At 38.6% G+C, this 12,510-nt stretch overlaps 2 protein-coding genes and 1 pseudogene across 4 annotated transcripts in view; 1 reads left to right on the top strand and 2 right to left on the bottom strand.

Moving 5' to 3' along the window:
* Positions 1 to 12,510, bottom strand: part of SNAP47 (synaptosome associated protein 47) — a 779,054-nt gene that overhangs the window by 231,196 nt on the left and 535,348 nt on the right. The window lies entirely within an intron of this gene.
* The window catches only part of ZNF678 (zinc finger protein 678), a 102,037-nt gene that overhangs the window by 61,639 nt on the left and 27,888 nt on the right, over positions 1 to 12,510 (bottom strand). The gene's annotated exons all lie outside the window — the stretch shown is intronic.
* Positions 4,632 to 12,510, top strand: part of LOC126951385 (BCL2/adenovirus E1B 19 kDa protein-interacting protein 3-like) — a 28,142-nt pseudogene continuing 20,263 nt past the window's right edge.

The following is a 12,510-nucleotide window of genomic DNA, read 5'->3' on the forward strand; positions in this document are numbered from 1 at the left end:
TATCAAGTCACTGAGGTAGGACAAAAGGTTGCTACAGTCCTATTATTTTATGGTTATTATAAGTATACTGGAACTCTAAAAAGAACTTGTTTGTATAATGTTATTCTATACAAGGTATGTAGCCCAGGAAATGACCAACCTGATGTGTGTTACAACCCATCTGAGCCTCCCAAGACCACAGTTTTTAAAATAAGATTAAGAACTGAAGACTGGTAGGGGCTTATAAACAATATGAGAAAAGTGTTAGCCAAAAAAGAAAAAAAAGAGGTGCCCAAACAAGTCACCTTAAAATTTGATGCCTTTGCTGTCATTAATAATGATAAGTTAAAAATAGGATGTGGTTCTCTTAATTAGGAAAGAGGTTATATGGCAGAAAATAAGTACGTTTATCATGAATTAGAACTGTGTGAAAATATAGATAATGGTCTTGTGTCATTTAGGCTACTTAAATTTTAAAACATGAAAAAATCCTGTCCACCTTCAGCAAGGGAAAAGTGGCCCTTCCTGTACCACTGGTCCTGTACCCTTAGAACTCATAATAATCAACCCCCTTAATCCTCGCTAGAAAAAAGGAGAACGTGTAACCCTAAAAATTGATGGAGCTGGACTGGATCTTCAAGTAAATATTGTGGTTTGAGAAAAAGTTTATAAACGGTCTCTCCAGCCAGTATTTCAAACCTTCTATGATAAACTAAATGTGCCAGTACCAGAAATTCCAAGAAAAAACAAGAAATTTGTTTTTGCAATTAGCCAAGCATGTAGCCCAGTCTCTCAATGTCACTTCATGTTATGTATGTGGAGGAACTGTAATAGGAGATCAATGGCCATAGGAAGCCTGAGAGTTAGTACCTACAGACCCAGTTCCTGATGAATTCCTGGCCCAAAAGAATCACCCTGATCACTTCTAGGTCCTAAAAGCCTCAATCATTAGACAATACTGTATAGTAAGAATGGGGAAGGACTTCATCCTTCCTGTAGGAAGACTACATGGTGGAGTTCAAACGACACAGAGAAAAATCCCTTCAGTAAATTTCCAAACTTGCAGACCGTTTAGGACCACCCAGAATCCCACTGGGACTGGATGGCCCCCACAGAGCTATATTGGATATGTGGACATAGAGCCTACACTAAGCTGCCTGACCAGTGGACAGGCAATTGTATTACTGGCACTATTAAACCATCTTTCTTCCTACTGCCCATAAAAACAGGTGAACTCCTGGGCTTCCCTGTCTATGCTTCCCCCAAAAAGCAAAGCAGAGCCATAGATAATTAAAAAGATGATAAACGGCCTCCTGAAAAAATTATATAATACTATGGGGCTGCCACTTGGGCACAAGATGGGTCATGGGGATACCGGACCCCCATTTACATGCTCAACCGAATCATATGGTTGGCAAGCTGTCTTGGAGATCATCACTAATAAAACTGGTAAAACCCTGACTGTTCTGGCCTGGCAAGAAACTCAGATGAGAAATGCTATCTATCAAAATAAATTGACTCTCGACTAACTTGCTAGCAGTTGAAAGAGAAGTCTGTAGAAAATTTAACCTTACGAATTGCTGCCTGCACATAGATGATCCAGGGCAAGTAGTCAAAGATATAGTTAAAGACATGATGAAACTGGCACATGTGCCTGTACAAGTGTGGCAAGGATTTAACCCTGAGGCCATGTTTAAAAATGATTTCCAGTGCTAGGAGGATTTAAAACTCTTGTAATTAAAATTATAGTAGTAATAGGAACCTGCTTACTGATCCCTTATTTACTACCTGTACTCAATCAAATAGTAAAATGTTTCATCGCTACTCTAGTTCACCAGAATGCTTCAGCACAAGTGTACTACATAAATCACTATCGATCTGTCATGCAGGAAGACATAGGCAGTCAAAATGAAGGTGAGAACTCCCACTAATAAAATGAGTGAGAGTCTCAAAGTGGGGAAATAAGGGAGGAGACAACCCCTCATATTGTCTTATGCCCAATTTCTGCCTCCAAAGAAAGAAGAAGTAAAAACTAAAAGGCAGAAATGAAATCCACAGGTAGGCAGCCTGGCGCCGCGCTCTGGGCCTGGTAAAGATTGACCCCTGACCTAACCGGTTATGTTATCTATAGATTCCAGACATTGTATGGAAGAGCATCGTAAAAATCCCTGTCCTGTTCTGTTTCGTTCTGATTACCGGTGCATGCAGCCCCCAGTCATGTACCCCCCGCTTGCTCAATCAATCACAATCCTCTCACGCGGACCCCCTTATAGTTGTAAGCCCTTAAAAGGGACAGGAATTGCTCACTTGGGGAGCTCAGCTCTTGAAACAGGAGTCTTGCTGATGCTCCCAGCCGAATAAACCTCTTCCTTCTTTAACTTGGTGTCTGAGGAGTTTTGTCTGTGGCTTGTCCTGCTACACAGCCATTTGATCCTTGACAAACCTAACAAAATCAAGCAATGGGGAAAGGATTCCCTATTTAATAAATGGGGCTAAGATAACTGGCTAGCCATATGCAGAAAGTTGAAACTGGATCCCTTCCTTAGACCACATACAAAAATTAACTCAAGATGGATTAAATACTTAAATGTAAAACCCAGAACTATAAAAACCCTAGAAGAAAATCTAGGTAGTACCATTCAGGACATAGGCACAGGCAAAGTTTTCATGATGAAAATGCTAAAAGCAATTGCAACAAAAGCAAAAATTGGCAAATGGGATCTAATTAAACTAAACAGCTTCTGCAGAGCAAAAGAAATGATCATCAGAGTGAACAGACAACCTACAGAATGGGAGAAAATTTTTGAAATCTATCCATCTGACAAAGGTCTAATATTCAGAGTCTACAAGGAACTTGAACAAATCTACAAGAAAAAAACAGCCCTATTAAAAAGTGGGCAAAGGACGTGAACAGTCACTTCTCAAAAGAAGACATACATGCAGCCAAGAAACATATGAAAAAAAAAAGCTTAGCATCACTGATCATTAGAAAATTGCAAATCAAAACCACAGTGAGATACCATCCCATGCCAATCAGAATGGCCATTAAAAAGTCAAAAAATAGTCTGGGGCAGTGGCTTACGCCTGTAATCCTAGCACTTCGGGAGGCTGAGGCAGGTGGATCACTTGAGGCCAGGAGTTCAAGACCAGCCTTGCCAACACAGTGAAACCCTGTCTCTATTAAAAAATAGAAAAAAATAGCTGGGCATGGTGGTGCATGCCACCATGTAATCCCAGCTACTCAGGAGGTTGAGGCATGAGAATCACTTGAACACAGGATGTGGAGGTTGCATTGAGCTGACATCGTGCTACTATATTCCAGCCTGGGTGACAGAGTGAGACTGTATCCACCCCCTCCGTCAAAAAAAAAAAAAGGAAAAAAACAACAGATTCTGGTGAGGTTGTGGAGAAAAAGCACTTGTACACTGTTGGTGGGAGTGTAATTAGTTCAACCATTGTGGAAGACAGTGTGGCAACTCCCCAAAGACCCAAGGGCAGAAATACCATTTGACTCAATAATCCCACTACCAGATACACACCCAAAAGAATATAAATCATTCTTTTATAAAGATACATGCAAATGTATGTTCATTGTAGCACTATTTACAATAGCAAAGTCATAGAATCAACTTAAATGCCCATCAGTGATAGACTGGATAAAGAAAATATGGTATATACACACCATGGAATACTATGCAGCCATAAAAAGAAATGAGATCATGTCCTTTGCAGGGACACGGATGGACTTGGAAACCATTATTCTAGCAAACTAATGTAGAAACAGAAAACCAAACACTGCAATTTCTCACTTATAAGGGGGAGCTAACTGATGAGAAAACATGAACATGTTGGGGGAACAACACGTACTGGGCACCTGTTGGGGGGTTGGGGGGAGGGAGAACATCAGAAAGAATAGCTAATGGATGCTGGGCTTAATACCTAGGTAACAGGATGATCTGTACAGTAAACCACTATGGCACACATCTATGTAACAAACTTACACATCCTGCAGATGTACCCCCAAATTTTTTTAAAATCTTGGGAAAAAAAAAAAAAAAAGGAAAGGGTGAATTTCAGGGTTTCCACAGTGGCTAAAATGTAGAGATGTTCCAGGTAAGAAGGCACGGAGTAGAAGCTCCAAATTTTACCCACAACCTGCCCTAACATCTTTGGCTGCATCGTGCACTTTGTAAATGTATTGATGATACACAAAATTTCAGGAGTCTGCTGCAGTTTAGAAGGCATAAGAACTGACAGGCTACTGCTTCATGCAGGAAATACAAGACAAAATGGATTTAAATGTCTCAAAGTTTTCTTGAAACACCAAAAGTTGAAACTTTTGGTTCTAGACAAGATGGGATAAGCAAACTCTATTCTATTCTCAAAAATTATAGCAACGGGCTTGTAAAAACTTATAAAGCATCAGTCTAAAGACTCTGAAAGGTACAGAAAAGAAGGCAGACTAACTTGGAACAACAGGAGTGGTTTTAACGGCTACTGCCCTGGGTATGTCTTTTGTTTTGTTTTGTTTTGCCTCCTATATATCCTGGTTCAGTAGTGGAGAACACAGTAACCTGGAAAAGGCAACTGAAAAATAATGGAAAAAAAAAAATCTAACATGCTCTCTCTAGCCAAAGCAGCATGGGATAAAGATGGCCTATGCAGAAAGTGATTACTGGATGACACGTCTTCATATTCTGGCAAATATCACACACAAGTAAGACATAATACTTCTCTTCCCACAGTGCTAGTGTTACAAAAACTAGGAGCAGAACTCTTTCATCCTCACCCTGCAATATTGAGGCCTAGCTTCTCCCAACCCAAATTGAACGCACTGTCAAGGCAAATACTGAACAGGGCTCTGTCTTCCATTCTCATCCTGCCATTTAGGTGCAGCCTATCACCCCATCCCCATAGGCTTTGCATTCAGGGAGACCGTAAGTGGAGCTCTCCCTTACATTCCTGCCCCACAGTAATTAGGGAATGCTTTGTTTCACCTACATACTGATCACCTTGATGAGGGAAAAATTGCCTGTTAGGGTTAAGAATATGACCAAACACATGATGCCTGGCACTGTAAAACTGACTTTAGCTTATTACCTACATATTCTCACATGCCAAGGAAGAAACACCTTGGCTACCACACAGAACCGCAGAGGGAGGAGTGCTTGCAAGCAGAGTTTAAATGTTGGTGATAATCAGAGATCCTGAAAGTTTTGTTTCTAAATTTCTGCATTACCTTTTTCTTTTGTGTTTACTTTTTAGCAGACTCTTAATTACTTATTTTTAAGTTTATCAGTTCTTTTATATGCTTGCTCAAGTGCTCTGTTAAAGCCCTCTATTAAATTTATTTCAGTTAGTATACATTTGTTCTAGAATTTCTATTTCGTTGACTTTTTTAAAATCCCTATTTGTTTAGTGATATATTCTATTTGGCGGGACATTGTTTTACTCATTTGTTTTACTCTTTGTTCATTTTCCTTTTGGCTTTTAAAATGTGCTTATGAAAGTTGATTCAAAGGCTTAGTTTAATAAATATTACGTCTGTGCTTCCTAAGAGAATTTCTGTTAATTCATTAGTATATTTTCCTGTGAATAATATTTTGTTGTTCATTTGAATGACTATGTTTTTATTTGCTTATTTATTTTATTTTTTAGAGATGGGGTCTTCCTATGTTGCCCAGTCTGCAGTACAGCGGTTATTCACAGACTCAGTCATAGGGCACTGAAATGCCTAGGCTTAAACAATTCTTCCAACTCAGCCTCCTGAGTATCTGGCACCTGTAGTGCACATCATCTTGCCTGGCTCATCATTTTTTATTGTTGAAAAGTGGACATGTTGAATACTATACTGTAGTAAATCTGGAAATCAAATTCACCTCCCTCCCTAGGCTTTGTGACTGTTTGCTGTGAGTTGTCATTACTTATTCAGTGATCATTTATTTTTAAAGCTCTATTCTTCTTCATAAGTGGTCACTGATACCTATGTTTCATTAGTTGTTGGCTCTTGATTTGAGAGAGGATTTTTCAAATGTCTAGAGAATACACATTTTTTTTTTTTTTTTTTTTTTTTTTTTTTTTTTTTTTGGGACTGAGTCTCCCTCTGTCACCAGACTGGAGTGCAGTGGTGTGATCTCAGCTCACTGCAACCACCACCTCCCAGGTTCAAGCAATTCTCTTGCTTCAGCCTCCTGAGTAGCTGGGACTAAAGGCGTGTGCCACCACATTCAGCTAATTTTGAATTTTTAGTAGAGACAGGGTTTCAACATGTTGGCCAGGATGGTCTCGATCTCTTGACCTCGTGATCTGCCCACCTCGGCTTCCCAAAGTGCTGGGATTACAGGTGTAATCCCATCGTGCCCGGCCAAGATCTTTGAGCATTTTGCTTTCTATTTCTAAGCTTTTTTGTTTAATGTATACTTTCTTAGTTTGCCTGATTTCTCCACAAAATTAATTTATATATTCACTTATTAGCCATTTAAGGTTCATAAATATGTATTACTTTAATTCATTTTTTTCTACTTATTTGGGACTAAATTTATCCAATGATACCTTATGTTTTCAGCTGTGCTAGCTTTGGCACCTGCAATAGTTTTGCTCCACTGACCATGCATATTCAAATTGGATGTCCATGAGCCCATGTTTAACATAACAGATCTAGATAGAAAACGATAAACTGGCCATTTCCTTTTCATGGATGCAGGCTGTATCCTTTTCTCATCTTCTACTAATCTACAGTCTTAAATCACATTTTCAAGTAAAACATAATAGAAAAAATTTGTGTCTTCTTTATTAAGCAAGTAATTCAAATTCTAGGTCCTAGTTTCAAGTCTCTCTCAGAGTGACTCCTGTTCTGTTACTGCTTTTGTCAGACTTCTGTACCTTACTCTAGGCCCATCTATAAACTTTCTTGTAAAATTCAGCTGTAGCAAATTACCTTGAAAAGTCAGTTTAGCAAGAACACTTCATCCTTAATATCTGATTGACCTCAATGTTTCATAAGGTTTCTCACTGTCCGCCATCCCACAAGGTTGATCACCCTGGCTGTCCCCAGCAAGAACTGGTTTGGTCACTTTAACCAGAATACCCCTCATCTTTGTTTCCTCTTAGTAAGTTTCCATCCATCAATCCTTAGCCTACTCCTTGCCTGTAAGTTCTTACTTACCCATACTGTATTTAGAGTTGAGCTCAATCTTTCTCCCCAACTACAAAATCTTACTGCAGTGGTGTCTATACCCATCTTATTATTCTGACTAAAGTGTTTCTTATTATGCTTTAACCAGTATCATGAAATATTTTTTAACATGTTTGACATGTAATTTGTAAATAGTGTTCCTCACACATGGACAGCCAAAAGTGATCAGCCTTAGCTGGAGATAGAGCAAGGTAAATATCTAGCTGTGTTTTGTTCAGAACTCTCAGCTGTTAGCTCATCTCAATTAATAGTCATATTTGCTTATTTGTGCATATTTTAAATATTAATAGCTTGAGTGGAGAGTGGATAAATGGTTAGTTTAAGGAAGTTCTTGCATCACTAAGGTAGCCATTGATTTTTCTATTTGAGCCTTGAATATTTCCATGCCTGAGAACAGGTACCTGGAAATCATGCATTCATTCAACAGTGAGCTGGTCTTTAGGTCTTGTGACAAATGAACAAATGACTCAATATAAAATATCCTGCACCAATGGTAGTATAAAGCTCTGCAACAAAATGTTAATTCAATTGGTGTGGACTTCCCCAACCATGTACATTTTAAAGGTCTTCAGAACTGGTTCTAGACTTGCCCCTAGAAGGTAATCTCCATGACCTTGGAAAATTCTACCTGATAAGAAAGAGTGTTTTAGTTCACTTGAGGTCTTGGGTAAAAACATGTATATGATTGTAACCACATAAGTGATAGTGAATATCTTGTTTTTGTATGCCTGGGTCTCTGGGCCATGCTGTATTAGTATGACCCCTACAGTAGAAATGGTGGTTGAGTAGCTAGAGCCAGTCATGTGCCCACTGCATGCCTATACAATTGAACCCCAATAAAATACTTTGGACACCAAGACTCTGGTTGGTTTCTCTACTTGGCAAAACTTTGCACATGTCACATTAAGACTGGGAAAATTATGTACTGCTTGTGTGATTCCACTGTGACAGGGCAACTGGAGGTGTGCACTTGGTCTCCTTTGAAAGCTTTCCTACCTCCTACTTTCTTTCCTAAATATAATCTGTATCTTTTCTATTTAATAAATTGTAGCCATAAATGTAACACTTTTTCTAAGCGTTTTTAGTTTTTCTAGTGAGTGATCAATTCTGAGAGTGGTCAAGGAACTCTTGACAAAGTTAAATCAGAAGTGGAATTGCCTGTAATCCCAACTACACAGGAGGCTGAGGTATGAGAATTGCTTGAACCTGGGAGGTGGACATTGCAGGGAGCCGTGATTGTGCCACTGCACTCCAGCCTGGGCGACAAGGCAAGACTCCATCACAAGAAAAAAAAAAGAAAAAAGAAAAAAAAAGAAATTTTCTAAAATGGACTTACTGAATTGTTGCAAAGTTATCATTATAGAAAAGGAAGAATTAATAGTAGGGGTTCATAAATATAATATTTGTTGCCTGGATGTCTACTGAATCACACATGAAATAAGACAGCTGGTGTGCTGTGAACAGTTATTAGATGTAAAGGTTATCAATAGAACTTAGAAATAATAGACCCAACTTTAAGGAGTCAGATCAATGGATACATAATATGTAAAATAAATAAAAACAAGTGTTTAAAAATCTTAACAGGGAGGCCATTATAATGGCAGTCCCTGTGCTTTAGGTTTCTAAGTAAGAAAGCCAGAATGCAATATAAACAGAACAAACAAAACTAGAGACTTTACCTATCAGAAATTGCCAATTAACCTTCAACTAAAATATAATTCTTTTAAAAACTACATTTACAAAATATATATGACCAACTTATTAAAGACAAAGTTGACAGTGCAGTAAGTAAATAATGTCTTACACTGGCACTAGTGGTGCCAAGCCTATTAGACATTCACAGACACACAGACAGAAAAGATCTTGATTCTTATCTCAGGCTATACACATAAATTGATTATAGATGATTGTAGCTCTGAATGCAAAAGTTAAAATTTTAAAGCTCTTAGAAGAAAACAGAGATATACATATTATAATTGGCAAAACTTTAAAAAATAGAAACCAGGACCAGGTGTGGTGGCTCATACCTATAATTTGAAAACTTTGGGAGGATTAGGCAGAAGAATCACTTGAGGCAAGGAGTTCAAGACCAGCCTGGGCAACATAGAGAGAACTCATCTCTACAAAAAAAAAAAAAAAAAAATAGCTGGGCAGGTGGCATGCCCCTGTGGTCCTAGCTACCTAGGAAACTGAGATAGAAGGATTGCTTACGTCCAGAAGTTTGAGGATATAGTCAGCTATGACAATGTCAATGCACTTCACCAGGGGTGACAGAGTAAAACCTTATCTCATACATACATATATACATACATAATAACAAATTAACAAAAATAACCAGAAAGTCATAAAAAAGAAAAATTGATGTGTAACTACATTCAATTTAAGAAATTATTATTATCAAAATTAAGAAAATAAAAAACTAGAGTGGGAGAAGATATTCGTGTATGTGTGTATATGTATATATATGTGTGTGTATATACACGTGTGTGTATATATACGTATACGTATATACACATATATGTACACACATATATATATATATCTGATAATATACTTGTATCCACAATGTAATAAGAAAAAGGTAGACAATGCAACATAATGATGCAAAAGTCTTAAACTGATACTTGAAAAAAATTACCTTCAGATGGGCACTAAACATATAAAATGGCTTCAACTTTATTAGTTATCAAGGAAATGCAAATTATATCTCAATGCAGTTCAGTTACATAGCCACCAAAATAACTAAAATGGAAAAAGAAAATATAACAAATGTTTGCCAAGATGCAAAACAAACGAAACTCTCATGCACTCCTGGTGGAAATGTAAATTGTAAGGACCACATTAGAAAACCATTTGGCAGTATATACTAAAGCTGAACATATGCATAACCTATAATCTAGTACTTTTTCTAGGTCTCTAGCATACAGAAATGTGACTATCTTGGCACCAAAGACAGGTACTAAAAAGTTCAAAGCAAGAGTATTCATAATAGTCCCAAACTAGACAAAATCAAAATTTTATCAACAATACAAGTTGATTTTATACAATGGAATACAATACAGCAGTAAGTATAGATGGATTAGATTATGGATGAAAAAGAAGCAATGCCACTAAGAACGTTGAGCGAATGAAGCCAATCATAAAGAGTATATATTTTATGACCATAAAGTTCATAAATAGACAAAACTACTTAAAGGTTTTAGAAATCAGGGTAATGTTTGCACTTGGTGGATAGGCAGAAACTACAAGAGGGCATCTGGATTTCTAGTAATACATGTTTCCTTTAATTTCCTTTCTTTTTTTTCCTTCCTTCCTTCCCTCTTCCTTCCTTTTTTTTATGCTCTCCTTCTTGAACTAAGGGCTAGTTATGTAGGTATGTTGCAGAATTTTGTAACATTTATCAAGCTATATACTTATAACATGTATATTTATATATGTATAATATACTTCAATATAATTTTAATGACAAGGCCTAATACTTTTCTTAGCAATTGACAGGATACAAGTTATAAATAAATCTCTATAATGATATTATATTTCTAAGAAACCATACTACATTTTCTATTCTTTTTCTTCCTTTTCTTCCTACTTACTAAACCTTTTTCATTTCAGGATTCATATTGAAGACTTTGAAAATTATCCAATGAAAATTGCACATGACCTTTATATAGAAGTCCATACTCTAAATGTATCACTCTTACAATATTAATTTATCAATTTTCTGTGGTAAATTTTTTTTTTTTTGAGAAGGAGATTGTTCTTGAGGCTGGAGTGCAAAGGCACGATGTCAGCTCACCACCACATCCGCCTCCCGGGTTCAAGCAATTCTCCTGCCTCAGCCTCCCAAGTAGCTGGGATTACAGACATGCACCACCACACCTGGCTAATTTTGTATTTTTAGTAGAGACGGGGTTTCTCCACGTTGGTCAGGCTGGTCTAGAACTCCCGACCTCAGATGATCCGATCCGCCTGTCTCGGCCTCCCAAAGTGCTGAGATTACAGGCATGAGACACTGCACCAGGCCTTTTGTGGTAATTTTTGGCCTAAATAGACTTAGAAGTTAGATAAATTATAATGTACTTTCATTCCTCATAAAAGAATGACGTTAATGTTCTTGACAGAAAGACTAGAGACTCAAGGAAGCCCTTAGTTTCATAAAGGCATCAAAAGTAATGATAACAAAAATTCATTGTGTATCAAGACAGTAATAGCTTTTCCAGAAATATGGATGTAATTTCTGTCAAAAATATTTAGGTTTGCATAACTTCAATTTAATAGCATTTGCTTTAGTATTAAAGGTGAGAGTATAACTAATGAAAGTCAATTTTGCTTTATTTTAAAAAGCAGCAGGGGAGGGCAAGATAGCCAACTAGATGCAGCGAGGTAGAACAGCTCTCACTGAGGGACTGAGATGACAGGTATGCTTTTAACAATCTTCAGAGGAAAGGCACTGACAGTGGACAGAGGGAAGACACAGAAGCTGGTCTGATGCAGCAGAAAGCTGGAAACAATGCATGGGGCTACTGTATACTGGGACTCATTTCTGGACCACAATAGCTCCAGAACGAGTTGAACTGTCAAGAAGCAACCCACTCTCGCCATAGGCCTCTGGAACCTTGAGCAGGAAGAGACCCGTTGACCACCAGAGACACTTTGAGTTAGTTGGGAGAGCTGCTGTCCCTTAGAACTGCAACCCCTACTTGGTAGAGACAGCAAGCCAGCTGATGTAGAGCTCAAAGGGTTTGGTAAAGAAGCATCTGTAGTGAGGTGTGGACTTGGCCAACCATCCCCATAGGCTCAACTTGCTCCGAGACTTTAGTAGCCCAGAGGAACTGTCAGATCTGATCTCCACAGGGCTGTCTTGCCTATCAGATGGCACTGGTCTGACCTAAGCATCCCTTGGTCTGCTGGCCTATCCTGGGGCCCAAGCCTGGCCATGTCTGCTTGCAGGGCAGTCTTGGGTGTCCTCGGGGCCCACACTGTAGCTTTTGCACTGATGCACTATGCCCGACTGGTAAAGAGTTCCAACGAGCTGATCGCTATGACCACATACAAGCCTGTCTGCTCCCTCCCCATACTGCAGCTTCCCCCAGGGCCATGGTAACTTCCCACATTGCTTTGCTGGTGCATGTCTATATGGGCAGGTTTTACTTTCACTGTCCACCAGCACAGGAGCACAATTCACTCTCCCGCACCCCCCACCAACCACCACTGCAGATTCAGCCTTGGCAGGCACAGAGCCAGCAAGCCCTACCCATACTAGCACCCCACCCTTGCACTAACACTGCACAGAGAACAGTGGGTCCTTCCCTGAGCAATCACTCCTGCTTGTAAGG

The sequence above is a fragment of the Macaca thibetana genome, chromosome 1 (genome assembly GCF_024542745.1).
Source record: "Macaca thibetana thibetana isolate TM-01 chromosome 1, ASM2454274v1, whole genome shotgun sequence".
In the NCBI taxonomy this organism is placed as follows: domain Eukaryota; kingdom Metazoa; phylum Chordata; class Mammalia; order Primates; family Cercopithecidae; genus Macaca; species Macaca thibetana.